Raw genomic sequence first — 22,094 nt, 5'->3', positions numbered from 1 at the left:
ATGGTTTATTATATTTCTTGAACCACTGGAAAATATTTTCTGATTAGCTAAAGTTTTAACACTCAATTCTTAAGGTGCATACACACGGTAAGATTTGTCAGATGTGTCAGATGAACGATTTGAACGATCTGAACGATTTGACTGACGATTTGAACTATGAACGATTTTTGACTGCATTAAAATGACTGAAATCATCCAAAACCAACTGCAAACACATCAGATGTCAGATATCGTTATCTGACCATCGGGAACGCGCATCGTTCTGACATGTCAGATTTTCCTTCAGATATGAACGATTTTTTAAATCGTTATTGTTCAGATCTGAAGAAAAATCTGACCGTGTGTATGCACCATTACACTTCATTAGCTTGCTTTTAATTTACATATCTACTTACTCCTCATTAATCTACACTTGGGTCCGAAAAGAGCCTTAACATAGGTCATTTGTCAGCTTCTATAAATGTCATTATAATAAAGCATTCCCACAGTTTAAACTCTGCACTGTCACATGTTATAATGGAAAACACCACCAGTGTTTAAAGACAAAATTTCTCCCCCCTACCATCACCTCAGGGATACATTATGCCTGCTCCATCACCTCAGGGATACATTATGCCTGCCAAGGGGACATACTGTATCTTCCCACAAACAGGATTACCCTATCCAAGTGGTGGAGTGTTTATGACCATGGTCCAAGAAAGTATTGAGTCAGATTTATTTATATTGCTCACTGATCCTTTTAGCATAGCTTTGAGTAAATGTGTAACTCCTGCCTTTAGGGTCTACAGGATTATGGGAGATATGTATTAAACCATGGAGAGAGAAAGTACCAATCAGCGTCTAACTAATTTTTCAAACACAGCCTGTAAAATGGTAGTTAGAAGCTGATTGGTTTGTACATAATATCTCTCCATGGTTTGATACATCTCCCCTATATTTTTGTCATTCACTGCAAAAGAAATAAATCTATTTAATACAATAGTATTTATAAAGTGTGCCGCTATATCTATCTTACTCTTGTAAGCACCATTTCCTTTTTATTCAATTAGTTAGGGGAAAACGTTTGGTGTGTTTTTTCGGTATTTGTCCTTCTTTGTACGAGACATAATTTTATTTGAATACACATTGAATACTCTCGGTATTTTGGAAGGCCTGGAGGCCGCTACGCGTTGGATTCATCCCATTAAATACTACACACTGAAATGCACTGAACTTCCCCTAATGCTAAAGAGGTTCTACACAGATGGTCACCTGCAACATTGCTGACTTATCCTGTCAAATACCGCGAGAATCAATCTCAGAAGTATTGTGGTCAAGGAGCTGACCAACAGGGCTACCATGGCACCCAGCCGATGCGTGCTACTTCCACACACACCAGAATCAGGAACCAAGGAAGCAACCAGGATCAGACAAGGACACTACCCACCCATCAGCACTCCCGTGGCTCCAGTCTAGAGCGGGGAAGTAGCAACGATTTGAAGACATCTGTGGGTAACTAGGGTACCTTGGGTCATGGAATGCTGCACCTTAAGGCCCAAATATTATTATTTCATTCATTATTGACAATCATTATGCACAGTCGTAAGGCTACTAAATAATAAGGATCATTTACAGATTTGTTCTTTGGACATGTCCTCCTCTGATTTTATTTATTTTTTAATTTTAATTTGCATATTTACGGATGTTAATGTTTTGCATGCAGTTAGATCATATCTAGCATTTCCACTGCTGGATGTATATATGCAATAGTGAGTGATTTGTAAATATGGATATGTAGTTTACAAGTAATTTCTCAAGACAATTTAGACCAATGATAATTAACATTACACAACTCAAATTACTGTAGTAAAGTGCAAGAATCCCCTTGTTACTACATTATTAATAAAAGAGAGTAAAGGGGCCTATCCATTAGAATATTTTTATTTTTTTTTTGAAAGACCAAAGACTTTTCCTGCCAATAAAAAAAGTCTTTCATGCAAAAGTCTTTTACAAACATGATAGACTATTGTGAAAAATTTCTTTATAGACCAAGGACTATGAGTGTAGTGAATATTCATTAAAGAAGTTGTTTGCCGTTCACAGTTGGTCGTTCACTGCATATCCACTGAACAACTTTCTAAAGTCGTTAAGCAATATACAGAAATTGACCAGCATGTTCGAAAGGCAAAAGACTCCGACAGTTGTTCACGGGAGTGCGCGTCGCAGGACGTTTGAAGCTTTATCCATTACACAACTTTTTACACTATCCGACCAAAAACTCCTGGTTTTGGTCGGATTGTTCACAAAGTCGTGTAATGGATAGGCCCCTTAAGAGTCCTCTCTAGTTCCTGCTGCTACTACAGCAAAACTGTGGGTGAGCGCACACCCCAACTCTCGTACTTGATCATTCATGCCTAGAAAAGGAGACTAGTATAATGGGATATCAATCTTCAAGATTTAAATATTTCCCAGCAGGAGTTGAGGCCACTGACTGGTTACATTAACTATATCTATAAAGTGTCACTTCCCGTGTTACAATTTGCTCTACCTGAGGAAATGGTTGTAAAAGTGATGACTGTTTTAATCAAAGTATAGTTTTACTCTCAGAGGAAAGATAATTATAATACGGTTCTGTTCAATAAAGTTTAGTCAGAGGAATTCCGAATTGTAATGTATTAGGACCATAAGAATTGCAAACTAGTGGAGTGCACTCATAATAAGGGATACATATAGTTATGTTAGGAGTAAGAATTATTTTCATAATAAACTAATTAGCGATATCCCTAAAATAGAAATAATATTGTAATGTTATGTAATGTAAATTTAATTATATAGTGCAATAAATGAGTGTTGTCTTTTCATTGAATATGGTACACTGTATAACAAAGAAACATTTGTAATTTGTTTCTTTTCTAAAAAAAAAAAAAGTCACTTCACTAATTTGAGGTCAAGGAAAACAAATATGATTGCACAATGTTTCTATTAGCTTTAGTTTTTTAGCTATACAGTATGTACCTTAGTAATAGTCATAGTGAAAAACAATTTTAAAATAATCTGATATTTTCTTGATATAACATTAGTAACAGTTGTTTCAATTCAATCAATCACACATAAGAACACAAAACGAAACATACAGCCACTGAAAGTATTCTCTCAAATAGTCGCCTATTCATGAGAGCACTCTCTCGTCACTCGTACTCCTCTTCTGTGGCATCTCATGTTACTGCCCACCAGTAGTCAGCAAGCATAAAAGTGTTCCACCTACCCTGAAATCTTTGTTCCATTGATGAAATGTCTTGGTGGAATCGCTCACCGAGCTCATCACTCACTGCACCGTAGTTGGCAGGGAAGAAGTCCAGATGAGAGTTGAGTGCATTTTGCGTAACATATTGCAGCCTAATTATTTTCTAGAAGGTTGTTCACAATCTCAACATAGTTTCCAGCATTTCTGTTACCCAAGAAGCCAGGCGCAACACTTTCAAAGGCTTCCCCACCTGCTTTCTCATTAACCTGGAGGCTTCTTAGAATTTTCATCCTTAAGAAGCTAACAAATTTGCAGACCAACAAACATTTCTTCCTTAACTTTAGCATCACTCAGGAGTGGAAAATCTCCTTTCAGGTACTTTAAAGCTTCTGTATATTTGTTCATATCCATTACAAAGTTCTTCATAAGTCCGAGTTTTATGTGTAAAGGGGGCAGAAGAATTTTGCTTCAATCAACTAGAGGACTGTGACTGATCGCCATGAACTTATAAACTTATACTGGGCACGGTGTGTGTTTTGTCTTTTTTTAACTATTTATTTTACAATGAAATTACAGGTGCCGCATGTCTGCTGGCACTTGTAGTTCCACAAGTGCAAAATGGCAGGTATGCTGGCACTTGTAGTTCCACTGTAAAGTACAATAGTGTTACATTATTTGGCCCCCCTATTACCACCACACCCACCGCTCCAGGGGTATTGGGATGAGCCCCAGGCTTCAGCGTAAGCCTGTGGTGCTCGGGAGAGGGGGTACCCTTTTATGGGGGGTCCCCAACTCCCCCGAGATCACCGGCTTGCGCTGACCGACTTGGGGTGTAATGCTTTGGACCTGGAGCCAGGGTGATTGGGTCTCCGGGCTGTGGCATTACACCCCGGTCGGTTGGGTCTGGTGCTGGTCTTAAATATAGGGGGTACCCCACGTCGTTTTTGCCCCCTATATTTAAAACCAGCACTAGTCCCTGCAGCTTGGTGTTGATTTCTAAAATACGGTGGAACCCTACAAATTTCGTTCCCCGTATTTTTAGACACCACTGGCTGGCAAGCCTGGGGCTGGTATGGCTATTGGGGGGGGGGACCTTATGTCATTTTTTTTCTAAATTTTTACACATTTTTTTAACAGGTTAACAAAAACGGGAATTTTCGGGAAATATTCTAGGGACCCCCTAAAGATGTCTACACATGGGGGATCACAATGGGTACCCCCATTTTTAACTACTGAAGGAAGTCGGGGTTTCTAATAGCCGCGGCAGGAAAAAACACCTGGCAAAGCTATTTAAAAACCCGACTTTCTTTTGCAGGCAAAAACGGGGTTACCCATAGTGATCCCCCATGTCTGCACCTTTTTAGGGGGGTCCCAGGCATATTTCCCGAAAATTCCCGTTTTTTTCCTTAAATGGGGTCAAGGGTCATTTTAAAAAAAACAGGGATAATTTTTCAAATCACTATAGCAAGTGAAAAAAAATGGAGAATAGGGGCTTGAAACAACAAAGGGGTCATAGGGGCATGCTTCCTCCAGTCAAGGCTCAAAACGCACTCCCCTGACCATCATATGAAATCCGAGGGAGATTATTTAGGAAAAGTGGTTTGTGAAGGACACTGTGGAAAGGTGGGTGGTGGGGCCACAGGACAAAGATTATTTGTGAAGGATAAATGGGGTGATTCTCTGTGTGAATCAGAGAGCTCAGTGCATCACGCAGAGTTTTCAAAATTCCAGAAGGAACTTATTGTAGTGACATTTTTTCTGGTGTATGTTTTCTACCAATGAAGTATTTAAGACTTGAAACACCAGAAAATAAAAATAATGGTATAGAAATGGTACGTCCTGTGCATCACACAGAGAATCACCAAATGATAGAGTTAGGGGGGGTAACAGATATTGGGGTAGATGTATGAAGCCCAGAAACGGTATCAGCGCACTTAACGTTTCACCCCGATGTATGATCGGGGGTCTGGGCGGTAAATGACAGGGGCGCTGTGCGCCCCTGTCATTATCGGCGCTGCTATCTACAAGATAGCAGCGCCGACAGCCTGGGCTATGTACGAACGGTCAGATCGTCTGACCGTTCGGCCGGCTGTAGCTGTCGTTATCGACAGCTACAGCAGGCGCTAGCCTATACCCACAGCAGGGACAGCACTGTCCCTGCTGTGGCGGGTACCGGCTCCACTTACTTACGAGATCCCGCGCATGCTTAGTGGAGCCGGCTGGGCCTAACACACATCGCATCAGCACTAGGCTGATGCGATGTGGTCTGTAGCGGGTAGCGCCGGAGGGGGGAGTTAACGCTCCCCCTCTCCGGCCGGTGAGATGCTCACACATCTCACCAGTAGTGCTTCCTGCTTCGCCTCGGTAAAGAGGCGAAGCAGGAAGCGTTATAGCGGCACTTAACGTGCCACTATAATACATCTACCCCAATAGGAGTAGTATTGGAAGACACAAGCAAAGGAAGGAGGAAACGCAAAGGCCAGACACACACAAAGATGATACAGAGACATACTGGGGCCTGGGGAGACCTGGAGACATACACATTGATGACTGGGTGGAGACATGGAGACATACACACAGGGGACTGAGGGGGAGAGCATGTACACAAACATTGGTGCCTGGGGGTGAGGGGGACATGGAGATATACACACTGGAGTCAGAGGAAGGACATTGAGATACAAACACTGAGGTTGGGGGGGAGGGGGTCATGGATACATAAACTTTGGTAACTGGGGGGTGAGAGACATGGAGACATACCCACCGGTGACTGGGGGGGGGGGGGGACGACGACATGGTGACACACACTGAGGTGTGAGAGGGGACATTGAGACTACGTGACTGGGGGGGGGTGCATGTACACACACACTGGAGACGGAGGGGAGGAGGGCATGGACGCATACTGTATACACTGGGGAGTGAGGGAGGATATTGAGACAAACATTTGTAAGTGGGGGTGGCATGGAGACATACACATTGGGGTCTGAGAGGGACATGGAGGCAACCACACTGAAGTCTGAGGGGGACATAGATACAGAAAAATATAAGTGGAGGAGACACAGGCAGACAATGTAAACTAAAGAGTAAGGCAGAGGTGCTCTGACAGGAAGCACAGAGACGAGGAGCCGAGGTCAGATGGAAATACACACTGTAGAGTGTGGCCATCTGTGGATCTTGAAAAGTAGAGCACGGTTATTTTCCGCTGTCCCTCCATCCTGGGGGAGGGACCAAAGATGTTGGGCACAAAACATCACTGTCAGCGTCCGTCCCCAACTCCCCATCAACGATGGTGGTACTGCCCACATCATGCCCCATGGAGGCTTAATGTCAGCCTGATTCAGGGGCCAGCAGGTGATCCCCACACACCCACCCAGCTCCGTAAGGCGACCCACCAGCAGGCGTAGAAGGCAATAATAGTTGATTAAAAACAATTATTTTTTTTTTTTACATATTTTGCTGGTCAGGAGAGGCAGGCGCCCTAGGGCTCACCAGGCCCTAGACGGCTGCCTCTATCGCCTTGTGGTAAATCTGGTCCTGGACTAAAGAATTCTAATCTGGTCAGAAGACAAGAAAGTTGCGTGGAACACACATAATGGACCATGGTCACTTTTTATGGGGGATTTTTGTGTTTGTTTTTTGTGTGTGAATCTATAAACCATTGTTTTCTAGATATAAACCAATTTTGCAGACTTACTGTTCAACAATGAATAATAAAAAAAACACGGAAAAAAGGGTAATACAAGCCTCCAATATGTTTGTCAAAATGGTTTACATTTTTATTTTTATTAAAAAGGTACACTAAGGGCCGTATTGAATTAGAAGCGAAAAGTCCATTGCCGAACTTTTCGCCGTCATCGCTGGTTTTGGGTGTGAAAAAGTATCACGCTCACCCTGCTTATCCCTGTATTCAATTCCAAATCGGCAAAAACGGGACCAGGCAAAACTGAAATCGGAGAAAAGTTTTGGGGAAATCAGGCCAACACCCCCCAAAAGATGCACTGATATTGGGGATCACTATGGGTACCCCCGAATAGCCATACTAAAGGTATGTGGGGTCTTTAAACGGTCTCAATAGGTGCTATATAGCATCTTTGGTGAAGAATAGCATTTAGCAACTTTTTTGGGGAAAAATAAGGTGTCCCAACAATTTGGGGTACGTGAAAATGGGTACTAGCATATTTTAATGTTGCTAATATGAAGCTTTAAAAAACGAGAAAAATTCACCTGCCGCAACTACCTGCAATAAATTTAAAAAAAAACAACACCTGGGGAATACTTGGGGACCCCACCCCCCCTTTCGATAGTTTAGAAGTTTGTCCCCCAACTTTGTATTTTTTTTCGCCCCCAAAACAAAAGTACATTTCTGGAGTGTCCCAAGGTACTTTTTTAAAAATGTTTGACACAGATTACCTTTAGGGGACTGTCCAAGGGGTGCAGGGTGGTTTTTGGAGGTCTGCACCCCAAAACCCCAATTCTGCACTTTTTCTCGCCACCTATTCAATGGGGATACTTTTTTGCCAGGTCTGTTGCATTGACTTTTCGCACCGGCAAAAAGTCGGCCAAATTAAATATGGGGAAAAGTTGAATCGGCGAATATTACGTCATCGGCGAAAAAGTATCGCCGAAACTGACTTTTGGTTCTTTTAATTGAATACAGCTCTAAGGGGCATATTCAATTGGACGCAGACATTTAAAAAATCTCGTCTGTTTAAAATTCTGGCGCCACTCGCACCTGATTTTTTTCAACGCGCGCTTCCAGTTTGAGCGCTATACAATTGAAACTAAACCTTGCACGGTATTAGCATAGGGAAGCGAGATGAGCTGGATCCAAAGTTCGCGCACGGCATATAGAAACCTCGCCTCGATTTTGGCATCCATTTTGGAAGACGCGAGGGAAAGAGGACGCGTGAACTTCTGTTGAAAAGCTGATCACTCCCAGCAGAAAGATTCAGATGTTCCTGAGCAGTGTCTTATCACCTTCCTCCATAACCTCATCAATCAGGCACAACCATAAAACACCTCCAAATGCATCCATCTCAATGAAATTCAGTGAAATATACAAGTGGTGTTGGTTGAAACAGACTGCTCCAGCAAATTTCCAGTTAAAAGCAGGACTAAAGCTGTTTGGAAAGGTCCATTGTGTATTTTTCGAAAAAAAAAATGGAGGGTGGAATTGGACTGTCCCACTTGCTTTGTCAGGGGGTTGGACGGTGTTGTACATTGCTCAGGTAAAATCACGCACCTCCCTGACATGCATGGAAAAAAAAGTGAGATTTTGAAAAAATTGAGCGCGAGATTTGGGACGCGAGAGCAATTTAATAACTATGCCCCTACACTTTCTATTATGAAGTGCACGAAAATGCATGCTTGTACTAGTATTTCTCATGCTCCAAAGAAAAATAGTCACACAAGAAAAACAGGTGCATTTGTATAGCGTGAAGTTTTTGGAGGCGTAAAATATTGAAAAAAATCTCGCAATGGAAGAAATTTCAATATTCCCGCGTCCAATTAAATATGCCCCTAAATTGTTTAAATATAATGTCATCACTGTTGGTATATCAACTTTAAACTGGCTAAAATCCAAGTAAGCTAGGGGTCACAACTTTCTAACTCTGCCTTCTCTATTTTTGAGTAAAGAGCACAGAAATCAGTAACCAACAGAAGAAAAACAATTGAGCAAGATATCCAAACTAGTGGTTCTCAATCTGTGGTATGCATACCACCTACACAGCTGTGAGACCTCAGCAGGTTGCTCCAGATCTGGCAGGAACGGCCAACTTTGAAGTTGATTAGCCTCATGCATTTTTAAATGTAATCTGACAGCACAGTCTCCTCAGATCGCTGATCAGAGGAGACAGCGATAGACACTGGATCCCCTTTGCCGGAAAGACCTTGTGACATCAGGTGCTAGACGGAGCCACAGGTAACGACAGGAATGGTGACTGGAGAGAACACTCAAAGGACAGAATATGATGTGTTCCATGCTGTGCGTTGTCGGTGTGGCTGGGGTGAGGAGAGATTTGGGCAGTATTTCTTGGATATCCGGGGGGGTGGGGCTGTTGTGCCCTGAGGAATGTCTCACTATTGAGTGTTTGTGGTGGGCACCTGATCCCCTGTCCCTAGTGGGTAAATGCATAGCAGAGGTGGACTGGGGTGAGTATGCCCATTAAGGGGGGGATGGGGCAGGGGTGAGTAGGTATTAAGCATTTGCACTGTATGTCCAGTAAGGGTGTTTGGTGTGTTTATTAGGGGGGATGGTAAGTGTGCCATGTAGGAGAGGAGCAAAGAAAAGTCTCTGGAGAGGTCACACCTTCTACAACTTTACCTACTTCCATAGCCGCTATATGGTACTCACCAATGAACTCCCTAATCCTAACAATTAGTAAGCAGATTACACCAAATCTTAAAATTGCTTCTTTTGCATTAATGCACAAAAGTCAAAAACAAATCTTAATATAAATTACTTTCATTAGTGAAGTTCACATTATTTCCGTTTTAAATAACATTGTATTAACGATTTCACAATTCAGCATGCTTAAAATGTTTCCCTTTCGTGTTCATTCTAGCACCCTGCACCTAATCAGTGAGGAGGGCATATTCTAATTTTTAATGATACAGCTATGTAGCGATTCATCATGTATAAAATGTTGCCTGTTAAAATCAAAATATGCCCTCCACACTGAGTAGGTACAGGGTGCCAGAATGAATACTACCTTGGACTCAAATATTCCTGTCTATCATATGAATAACGCATGCACTTTTGATGCATTCTAAAATACCGTATATACTCGAGTATAAGCCGAGTTTTTCAGCACAAAAAATTTTCTGAAAAAGTACCCCCTCGGCTTATACTCGAGTCAAGTGTAGCGCTGACCGGACGGAGTTCGGTCAGCGCTACACACTGCCAAACACACAGCCGCCGGAGCTGGCAGCTGCGTGTTTGGTGTAATCAGCAGCCGCTGAGAGTCTGTCAGACTCTCAGCGGCTGCTGCTGCTTCCACTGCGGGAGCCATCTTCCGGCTCCCGCAGTGGGTGATGGGAGACACGTCGTAACTCCCATGCAAAGCGGCCGGAGAAGCGGACAGCGGCGGGACCAGGAGCGGGAGTTCAGGTAAGTGATTTTTTTTAAATCTTTTCACGTCTCTCTCTACTAGGGGGGGGGGGGGCTACAGGGGGAACTACCAGGGGGCATTATCAGAGGGCACTACCAGGGGGTGATTACTACAGGGGGCACTGCCAAGGGGCATTATCAGGGGGCGATTACTACAGGGGGCACTAAAAGGGGGGAATTACCACTGGGGGAACTACAAGGGGGGGATTACTACAGGGGGCACTACCAGGGGGGGATTACTACAGGGGGGGATTACTACAGGGGGCACTAAAAGGGGGGATTACCACTGGGGGAACTACCAGGGGAGGATTACTACAGGGGGCACTACCAGTGGGGGATTACTACTGGAGGCACTGAAAGGGGGGATTACCACTGGGGGTACTACCAGGAGGGATTACTACTGGGGGCACTACCAGGAGGGATTACTACTGGGGGCACAACCAGGGGGAATTACTACTGGGGCACTACCAGCTGCTGCCATTTCCCACACTAGGCTTATACTCGAGTCAGTAAGTTTTCCCAGTTTTTTTGGGTAAAAGTAGGTACCTCGGCTTATATTCGGGTCGACTTATACTCGAGTATATACGGTATATAAAATTTGAATAAAGCTGTAGACACAAAACACAATGGTTTAAAAAAAAAAAAAAAAACTTTTGCAGATGAACCCTGTTATAGCAATCAGCTGGACGAACATTGGAGTAAATGTATCAACTGTCTTTTGGTTCCAGCTGCAAACTTTCTCAAGCTTATATTGATGCAGCACCAAGACCATTTTGATTCTAGGCAAGCTATTCCATCATGGAGCCGTATTCAATTTGAGCCAAGCCGCAATACTTTTTTGCGTCCCGGACTTTGCCTACTTCGCTTGTTTTGTAGGCAGAAAAGTATCGCGCACGTGCCCGCTTTACCCCGTATTCAATTTGCAAGTACGCGAAAACGGGACCCGGCGAAACTCGAACAGGCGGAAAGTACTGACAGATTTGGGGAAATAAGCCTGACACCCCCCAAAAGATGCTCTGACATGGGGGTTCCCTATGATACCCCCCGATTTGGCTTGCTAAAGGTTTTTGGTGTTTTTAAACGGGCTCAATAGCTGCTAAATTTAATTTTTCCGTACGTGGTGCAGAATAGTATTCTGGAGATTTTTTTTCCAGAAAATAACTTAACCCAGCAAATTCGGGGTACTTGAAAATGGGGGTCAGCATATTTAATAGTTGCTAAAGTGAAGTTGAAAAAATCGTGAGAAATCCAGCTGCCGCAAACACCTGCAATAAAAAAAAAAAAAAAACACTTGGGGCATACTTGGGGACCCCCGCAGAGTCAGTTATTTTTTGAGGTGTCCTTAAGTGTTTTTTATTTTTTTGACACAGTTTACCTTTGGGGGACTGTCTGAAGGCTGCAGGGGGGTTCCCGCAATGTTGAACCCCAAAACCCCAATTCTGCACATTTTTCCGCCTGCTATTCATAGGCGAAACTTTTTCGCCTAGTATATTGCATTAACTTTCCACCTAGGCGGAAAGTCTTTCAAATTGAATACGAGGTAAAAGCAAAACAGGCGAAAATTACATCGCCTCAAATTGAATACGGGCCATGGTTGGGTATGGGATCCTGGCTGTCAGAATGCCGACAATGGAAGGCAAGTCTCCTACCGCTAACCCCTAACCCTCCCTCTTCGGTGCCTAACCCTAACCTCCCCCTCCCCGCACCCTAAACCTAACCCTCCTCTAAGCTCCGATACTTACCTTCGGGATGCCGGCAGTCGGTATACTTGAGCTGGGATCCCGACTGCGATAATTAGACCGCCGGCATCCCGTATAGTGGGATGCTGACTACATCCCAGTCCATCATTGTGTTGGATAAACTCACAGAATCATATGTGCTTGCGTTTCCAACCAGCTTTCCCGAAACATACTGATAACAAAATCAGACTTTAGAGGCTACTAATGGTCTTTCTCCACCGACATCAAAACAACTGTATTGATTATTATGACACACTGATGAAAAGCGGTTTGTAAGTTACAGTAAAACACATCTCTGCAATAAATAGCGCGGTAGACCTTATGCTAGATGTGGACAAGATAGTCTATATGCTATATGACACTGGCCTGATTCAGCACAGATCGCAATTGCGGTCGCAGCTTCGTAATTTCACGCAATGAATCTGCGAAAATATGCTAATGTCTGCCACCGCTCAACCAGCATAGAGACACTCACTACTGCTTTCTCACAACCGTAATACCTCGCAGTCCTGCGTATACATCGGTAACATCAGCCCCTCACGCACAATTACAGCAGCTCTGACCTGTCTCAGAATTTGCAAGTCTCGTCGCACGCTGTGCGTAGGCTAATTTATTCACAGCCATGCAACGACTTTTAAATCAGTGCTCGACAAATCCCAGGTGCCAGGTCGCCGGAAAGAAATGTTACCGGCGGACGCCCCACTCCCCGCAGCGGCAGCTCACTCCTGAGCTCCGGCGTATGGCTCCCCCCACGGGCATTATGGGGGAGACGTCATGACATCTCTCCCATAGTTCCGAAGAGCGGCAGACGGCAGCGGACGCAGGATCGTGGCCTAAGGTAAGTATTGTTTTTTTTTTTGTGTGTGTGTGTGTGCGAGGCACACTTAGAGGGGGCTTAGTACTGGGGGCACTATTAGAGGGGGCTTAGTACTGGAGGCACTATTTCAAGGGACTTACTACTGAGGGCACTACTACAGGGGGCATTATTTCAAGGGGCTTACTACAGGGGGCACTATTACAGGGAGCTTACTACTGGGGGCACTATTACAGGGAGCTTACTGCTAGGTTGTGGGGCACTGAAAGGGCATGTGTGGTGATCTATACAAGCTTTCATATATTTTGGTAATGGACAATGGTCTGGCTCCTAAACTTTTAAGATGGCTCCTAGATTTTACAAAAATTTGTCAAGCCCTGGTTTAAATGTGACAGGTACGCCTGGGTTTCTGCAACCACTCCCCCGTCAGAATTAAACGCTCACGGGCTGTCACTCACTCTGCGATGGATTCCATAATGTGTCCATAATCACCGTGTACGCGCAGTGCATGCTTCGTACATAACAATCAGCCACTCTGCATGCGCTGTTTCAATTGCAATCCATGCTGAATCAGGCCCAGTGTCCTTATACATACCCCAATGAACAGTGCTCTAAAATTGGACATAAACCTAGGAGGTCATTTCTAAGGTCTTAACAATTTACAGGGTGGGATTTGTTTTTTAGCATTGCAATACATACACATTATAGAGTGCACTACTAATGTTTGCCAAATGTACTGAAATATAGGCATAGATATCAGACAAGGAGCCAGATACAGTGTACTCCAGTAAATGGTCCAGAAACAACCTGGAAATCTAGTTATAATCAAAATCAGTACAATCATTTTTGGCCAAGTATACATTAGTGCTGTATGTGTCTGCCATCCTCTTAGGACTTCACTACAAGACCAACTGCTTTTACTCTTAACACTGCTTTTACTCTTAATGTCGTGGGTCAGACCCGGGACATACCCTCTTCAGACAGCGGCGCCGACCCGGGTCAGTGCCATTCACACTGCACATAGGTGCAGTAGAACCGGTCTGTCGGCGCTTGGAGCTGATATCTCCAAGCACCAGAAAATCTGGAAATCACCATCCTGTAAACGGGAACCAAGTCGGACGACCCAGGTTGCCCTTTTAGACGGGTCATCCCCGTGTTAAACCCTGCAAACTACCCGGGTTGGATTGCCGGGTCACTCGAACCAGGAGTCCACCCTGGTCCCTTTTACGCCTAGCAGCAAACCGGGTTAACCCGGCAATAACCTGGATTTTAGCTGTGGTGTAAAAGGGGTATGAGTGACCCACCCACTCTACCGACTACCCAATAGCAGTATTCGATTCAATTCAGGAATCGGTGTGTAACCAGCGTAAAAGTGATGTCATACAGGAGGTTTAAAATGCAGCTATTTTCTCACCAGGTTCTTAAGTAATCAAAAGTCCATGAAGTGTGACATCAAAGTAGATAAACCATGTTGCATTGCAAGGGGTACAACTATTTATTGTTCAGTCAGTGATCGCAAATACACGCTATAGCGCGTATTTTACCCAAATATGAGGACCCACTTTTGCAGAATGGGTGGGTTCCAGGGGACGCGCTCCGCTTAAGCCAATCCCCTGGTTCCTGATGAAATGATTGACGTCTCCCTGGCCCGGCCAGGGAGGACTATGAAAAGGTGGAGGTGTGGTCAGCCCTCTTCAACAAGTTTAGCTGCAGCGCCAGGCTTTCCTTGATGCTGCAGTACCCGGCAGTGCACTACAGGGACACGTGGCCATGGCCCTGACGGGAGGACAGTCCCGGCACCCGGCAGGAGGACACTGGAGGATTATTCAAGTAAATTTTATAAGCAGGTGGTGGTTTGTTTGATGCAGTGGCAGTGCTGCGGGACCTTGCAACCTCCAGATGCTCCATTATAAATATGACATGGTTGATGATATCTATATCCAACAGACATACAGCAGCAACTCAATCATGTATTTATCTGCCATAATAATATAGAATTGAAACGTAGCATTCTGTTCTAGCTGACAGGAAGTGGCTGTAACTCACAATAGGTGATTTCTTATTATACATTGGATTTATTCTCTATCCACATTACAGCAATCAAGACTGATTGTTCCTTAAACTTGGTGATCAAATGCTACTACAACTACTTTAAGCTGCCCTTCTATCTACCCTTACCTCCACCTTAGCCTCAGCACTGCCTGTCTCTAATCTCCTCCTTGCCCCCAGTACTGCCCCAGCTGCTATCTACGCTTACACCCTTCCCTTGGCCAAACCCCATCCTTGCCCCAGCTACATTTTACCCTTGCCCCTCCCTACCCCCAGTACTGCCTGCCCAAACCCCCTCCTTGCCTGCCAGTACTGCACCAACTGCCATCTACCCTTACCCCCTCCCTATCCCCAGCACTGCCTGTCCCTAACCTCCTTCAAGCCCCCCAGTACTGCACCTGCTGCCACTTACCCTTGCCCCCGCCCTACCCCCAGTACTGTCTGCCCCTAAGACCCTCCTTGCCCCCAGTACTGCGCAGCTGGTATCTACCCTTACCCCATCCCTACTCCCAGCACTGCCTGCCCATAGCCCCCTCCTTGCTCCCTAACAGTGTCGCAACTGCTGTCTGCAATTGCCCAGTCTGTACCCCCAGTACTGCCTGCCCTTACTCCCCCCAGCTCTACCCCAACTTCTCCCTACCTTTACCCCAATTGCTGCTTGCCCTTAACCCCCTCTACCACACCTGCTACCTGCCCCCAGCACTGTCCCAACTGCTTACTGCCCTCACCCCCCATAATATGTAATGGGACCCAGAAACAGTGAAGTAGGACCCCAATTCTTTAAAGTGAGGGGTCCCTGGGACTCAAATTTTAACTTAGAGTAACCCCTATATGTTATCCTGAATTAAACATGAATAGGTATTTGCAGATTATTGCACTACACAGTAAGTATGTCTGTTAAAGAACAACAGTTATCTCTTAATCCAATGCAATTTGCACGAGTTTGAACACCAAGGGCCAAATGTAATAGGGTGAGAGTTAAGCAGTAAAACTCACTCTAATACAGTGGTTCCCAAACTGTGCACCGTGGCACCCTGGGGTGCCTCAGGTTGGTGGTCCAGCACCAAATCAAATTATTTATGGTCAATGTAATGTGAATATGTGGACAAACAGAAGCTTAAACCTGTCCACAACCACATTACTGAACCTAAGGATGACAGGTAAGCACAATTTACTACACTTTATTACTTTACTACATTTTTTCTGAATTTCTCAATAACAAACGTTTGGCTTAGGAGTGCCGTGACAACAATGCTGTTAGTCTAGGGGGCCATGATTGAAAAAAGTTTGGGAACCTCTGCACAAAAGGCCCCCATACATCAGCAATTGATTGCAGCAATCGTGCAATTTGCAATCGATTATGTATAAAAATCTTTCCCTTTTTCAATCGATTGCAGAATTGCCACAAAGGGAAAGATTTTTATACACAATCGATTGCAAATTGCACAACTGCTTATGTATGGGGCCTTAATACACTGATCGAGTTGTATTTTGAAAACAGGAAACACCTGGAAGACAGTTTAAGGGGCCTATGTATCAAAGCTTGATGAGAGATAAAATTGTGAGATAATAAGTATTGACAAATCAGCTCCTGTCATTTTTTCAAACACAGCCTATAAAATGTAAGGTAGAAGCTGATTGGTTGGTGATTTAGATCTCACAATTTTATCTCTCATCAAACTTTGATACACAGGCCCCTAAATCTTGAGAGTTTTTGAGTCTGAAAAACATGCATGTTCTGTGACTATTACATTGGCTGAGTTTAAAAGTGACATTTAAAGTAGGAATCTGCTCACATGGGACGGGATGCACTAATAATTACCGCCAGTCACCGCCATTGTACAGATCGCATATGCACTAACATATGCGATCTGTACAGCAAAAGGACAGCTCTTCCGATAAGAGCTGTCCTTTGCAATCCCTGCCACCGTGTGGACTTCCGGCTTTATGCGAAGAGAGACACGGCGGCCGCGGGGCATGCTGGGAGGGATCCGATCGGATCTCTCATAGCAGCGCGATGCGGTAGAAGCCCATAGGCTTCTATTGGGTAACGCCAGCAAAAGCTGGAGTTACCCTCTGCATCGCAGCACGGCGGCCAGCTGTTTGATGCATACGGAAAATGCGGTAAACGGGCTTTACCGCATTTTCCGTTTAGTGCATCTCGGCCCTGACATTACAGGTAGCATTTCCATATTTTCAGCACAAATGGGGCAATTTGTGCAGCTGAACAGATCCCCATGCACTATGCACCAGCTGTAAGTCAATGATAATGGAGGTGCAGGTGACATAGGAGGAGGACACATTACAGAGCTACAGGGGAGAAGCTCATCCTCTGTGGTAAGACAGGACACCTGCACTCATGAGAAGTGAAATCAAAACCAAATGTGCAACAGGGAGTCTTACTTCCCAAATGCGCTCAGCTGAAATGACAAGTGGACCGAGCCAATATTTACATAGGCATTTGTGTAATTAATAATTACCCACCTTTGTTGAACATAGCAAAAGAACATTAACAAAAGAAAATCTGTGAATGTTCTTGCCCACGGTGTTATTCTTATTATAAAGTTATTACCTCAATACTTTACTGATAAAATGACACACAAGGAGATTCACTAACAGTACATGCTCAGATATGAAAAAGAACATGCTTACACGATTACAGTACACCACACAACACAGATAAATGACAATTTGCCATTTGCAAAGATACCAATAGGAAACCTAGATCTTACTCTAAACTATGCAAAGATCAACTGACAATTACAGGAAACACCTGGCTGCTATACTTACCGCATTATTCATACACACATCTCAGCAGCAGGAGAGAGATATAATGAACAGTCATGTGACTCTCACATGATGTACTTATCACATGTCCCCAGTGCGAGATAGGTAACAGCTGGAAGATCGGACTCCTGGAGATATCACACCGTGTAACACAGCACTTCCTCCACGCAGGCTCAGTAATGTCCACCTACCAGAGACTGGTAATAACGCAGCTACTACAGTGCTCGCTGCCAGGACGCTTCCTGCTCTGTATGACTGGTACACGGAGACCGAGAGGAGGAGAATACGATGTAACCTCGGACGTCGTCTGCTGGGAGGAGCTTCCAATCCGACATGAATGAATCAGCACAGCCACACAGACGTACAGGGGACTGACTGTGACAATTGTTGGGTTAGGGTTACAGTACATAGATTAGATTAGAACTAGTCAAGTGTCACCTGCAGAAACGAACAAACGCGGTAGAAAGGTGTATGCAACTATACATACACCAAAACAGCTTGTTCATCTGTTTCTCTCCTTAAAATATATATATACTGTCGACAGGTTCCGACCCAACTTTCTTGGTAAGCGGCACCCCCGCCCTCACCCCTCTTTTAGGGGACCATTTATCAATTATCATATTTGCAATGCGATCTGGGCGTGATATTAGCGCCCATGATTGCATTGCAAGTTGTGAGCATACCGCCCGGATTTATTAAATTGCACCCAAGGGGACAGGGGCTCCGAATTGAGCCCGTCCCTGCGATGTGCTAGCAGTGAAGTCAAGTGACTCTCTGATAGAGATGGCTAGTGAGTGAGTGTCTCGACACAATGACTCGAATCATTTAGATGTTCGAATGATTCGAGTCACTCACAGTTTGGGGTGTCGAGACAGTCACCTCTCTAGCCTCCCACAGTTACATTGAGGGAGCCAGGAGGCAGAGGTTACAGTGTCAGTGTAGTGTGTTATTACTGTAGTCTGCTGCAGCTCTGGGAGTCGGGACTCAGGAGAGTCATCATTTATGTGATCCTGCCAGTGTGCCTGCCTTCACTGACTCGAGTCGGGAGTCAGCAGTGCAGGACTGTGGGGGGCAGAGCTGTGATTCACTCAGAGTCGCGCCACTAGAGCTGGGTCCCGGGGTGTGCATCGACTCGGGTGAGTCAGTGCAGATGAATCAATCAGCAGCAGCGAGGGGCGGAGCTATCAGCGATTTACCCGTAGTCGCTGATAGCCAATGCTCAGTCGAAGAGTCGTGTCTCGAGATACTCCACTGAGCTGAGCCATGTGGCTCAACTCAGTAGAGTGAATCTCTCTGCCCGTGTTTACTCATTGATAGGGATGGCGATCGACCATCAATGATTCATAGTCATCGATGGTTTATGGCCGACGTTGAATGCTTTTGCCATCGATGGGGGAGAACCAGATGGTTTCCCTCCATCGATGTCTTAAGCATAACCGAATGGTCATAGGTGTGGTTACCATCAATGGTAATCCATTGTATAGTTGATAGCTATCGATGGCTACTTGTTATTATACCATCAATGGTAACCACACCTAAGGCCATCCACACTCTGGGGTATATTTACTAAAGTGCAGGATTTTAGAAGTGGAGTTGTTGCCCATAGCAACCAATCAGATTCTAGCTATTATCTTCAAAAAGTTGCTAGATAAATGATAAGTAGAATCTGATTGGTTGCTATGGGCAACATCACTTCTAAAAACCCGCACATTAGTAAATATATCCCTCTGAGTCAGCAATCTCTTTGCTCCTGTGCCGGAGATCCTGTGCATATGTGGTCTACAGAACACGCATATGCCACGCCCATTGTATAAGTGTATGTACAGTAGGTGTGTATGTGACTGTACATATGTGTATATTGTCATATTTGATATTTTAAGGCATTAAAAATTGTATTCTCAAAAATAGATTTATTTTTCTTTATCGAAGACATGGGAAAGTTTTGAATGGCATCTGTCATAGATGGGACGTAGTTACTATGCCTACACCCGGGATGCCGGCTCTCGAAATTCCGGCGCCATAATCTCCACTGCCGGCCAGAAGACCGGCACTGTAATTGCCGACACCGGAATCCCGACAGCAGGCATCCCGATCGTAAGTATAGCGGGGCCGGGTAGTTGTTAGCCGCGTGCGGGGGTTAGATTTAGGCACCCCAGGGGGAGTTAGGGTTAGGCTGCAGGAGGAGGAGGTTAGGCTCCAGACCGGAGAGGTTAGGGTTAGGCCCACCGGGGGTAAGTTAGGGTTAGGCACCGAGTGGGTTAGGGTGCGGGGTGGGGAGGCTTAGTGTTAGGGTGCTGGAAAGGGTTAGGGGGTAAATAGGGCAAGGGAACAGTACTTACCGTGCCCCTGTCGGGATTCTAGCCAGTCTATTGACAGCCGGCACCCCGAGTGTCGTGATATCATTCTCAACCCGTCATAGACAAATGTACATCCTGCAGACACAATGCTTTTACAGTTACTTTTATTGGAGTCAGTGCATCCACTATTCCAGCAAGTAGATTGAACTTAGGTCTTTAAAGTAAGAAAGTATTCAAGCATCACCAACCGTGAGCTCCATCTAATTTTGCAAACCTATTAACAGCAAATCTTTACCTTTCTTTGCTTTCACATGTTTTTGTAGAATGAGATCATTTTTCTTGGGACAGAGGTTCCAAAACACAGTCCTGAAGGCTCCCCAACAGTTCAGGTTTTAGAGAAATCCATGGTTGAGCACAGGTGGTTAAATCAAATTGACTGAGGTACTAATTAAGCAACCTGTCAGAATGGTGATTGCTGAATAATGTACAATGATAGGTTTGCGCCACACATACCTGTGACATTTTGAACTGGGGCCAAAAATCTCTATTTTTGTCTCATCTGTCCTCAACACCTTATCCCACATTTCTCTGGGTCACTCTGATGTTTTCTGCATAGTCCAGACATGCTTTGATGTGGTATGTATGGGAGGTATGATTCTGCTTCCATTTACTCACAATTGATCCAGTAGCAATCACTGGGATATTAAAGCACTTCATAATTATTTTGCAGCCTTTGCGTATCTTGTGCATGTCTACAACTTTATGTTTAATTATCTTAGAAGACTCTTTGGTCTTTTTTCACATCTTACCTTCAGATTCACAGTATGACAAATATTTGGGAATCTTTTTTCTATGAAAACTGACCTTATTTAATGATTCACAATTAGAGGCTAATCGAAAGCCATCTTTCATCTGTGTAAGCTTGGAGTTTCCACAGCACAGGGGTTAAAATCATGAAGCATGCGCATTTTTTTACATTTTTATTAAACATTGGTGGAGATATACTAAGCTCTGGAAAGTGATACATTGGAAAGTGATAAACTACCAGCCACTCTGCTCCTAACTGTCATGTTACAGGCTGTGTTTGAAAATGACAGGAGCTGGATAGTTGGTAGATAATCACTCTCCAATTTATCACTTTCCAGAGCTTAGTACATCTGCCCATAGCCTTGAACAACCAGTGTTATATAAAACAGTACGCAAGCACTGGCACTCAACTCAAATATCCTCAGTTAATGACCTCAGTGTCCTCCTCAAAAATAATGAACAGAACTCCAGACCTGCAGGTGAAGGTGGCACTCAAGGGACTTGTACATATTTTTAACTCCATGTTAGACAGGTACATTTTCCAATGTTTCAGTTCTTTTAATTAAATTTTTTCAAGGGCATTAATAACAAACATACGCATACAGTACCTTAAATACCCTCTAAGACAATCCTTCAGTGAAGGATGCTCCCTACCATACAGCACACTTCCGACCTGCTGCCGCAGCATACATCAATCAATGAGGCTGAGTGACATCGGTGTGCAAACCCAGAAGTGCCAATCTGTCAGGGAATGGTCACATCACCAAACAATGACTACCATTGTTATGGAAAACTATACACACCATCCTGTTACATTAAAATGATACCAAGAGCAGTTGAAAAACAGAAAGTGCACTATATTTACATTATACATCCAAAAATATACTGGTAGATTAATTGACATCCAACAAAATAATTAACCCTAGTGTGTTAGTGCATGTGGTAGGGAACATATATTGTAAGCTCCACTGGGGCAGGGACTGATGTGAATGGCCGAATATTCTCTGTAAGTGCTGTGGAATATGTATGCGCTATATAAACAACTGGTAGTAAAAATAATAATAATACATACACTACTCCACATTTATTATGTATCCATTGATCTCTTTATTCTCAGACATCCACTTCAAATCAATAATTTATCTACATTTTATTCCCAAAAGGGTATAACTGTGAGGTTCTAATGCCCACCTAATTGTCAATGCTTATTTTTCTATGGTGGCGTAATTACTATCATGTACATTCAGTTTCCTACTTAAATAAGAGGATG

At 44.2% G+C, this 22,094-nt stretch overlaps 1 protein-coding gene across 1 annotated transcript in view; it reads right to left on the bottom strand.

Moving 5' to 3' along the window:
• Positions 1-18,001, bottom strand: part of MANEA (mannosidase endo-alpha) — a 47,611-nt gene extending 29,610 nt beyond the window's left edge. The window contains exon 1 of the mRNA XM_088470836.1: positions 17,724-18,001. The gene's annotated coding sequence lies outside the window, so the exon portion shown is untranslated. The remainder of the gene's footprint in view (positions 1-17,723) is intronic.
• Between the last annotated feature and the right edge of the window lie 4,093 nt (positions 18,002-22,094).

The sequence above is a fragment of the Taudactylus pleione genome, unplaced genomic scaffold, assembly GCF_031769625.1.
Source record: "Taudactylus pleione unplaced genomic scaffold, aTauple2 ptg000015l, whole genome shotgun sequence".
Classification (NCBI taxonomy): domain Eukaryota; kingdom Metazoa; phylum Chordata; class Amphibia; order Anura; family Myobatrachidae; genus Taudactylus; species Taudactylus pleione.
This window is presented reverse-complemented; position numbering and strand designations above follow the sequence as displayed.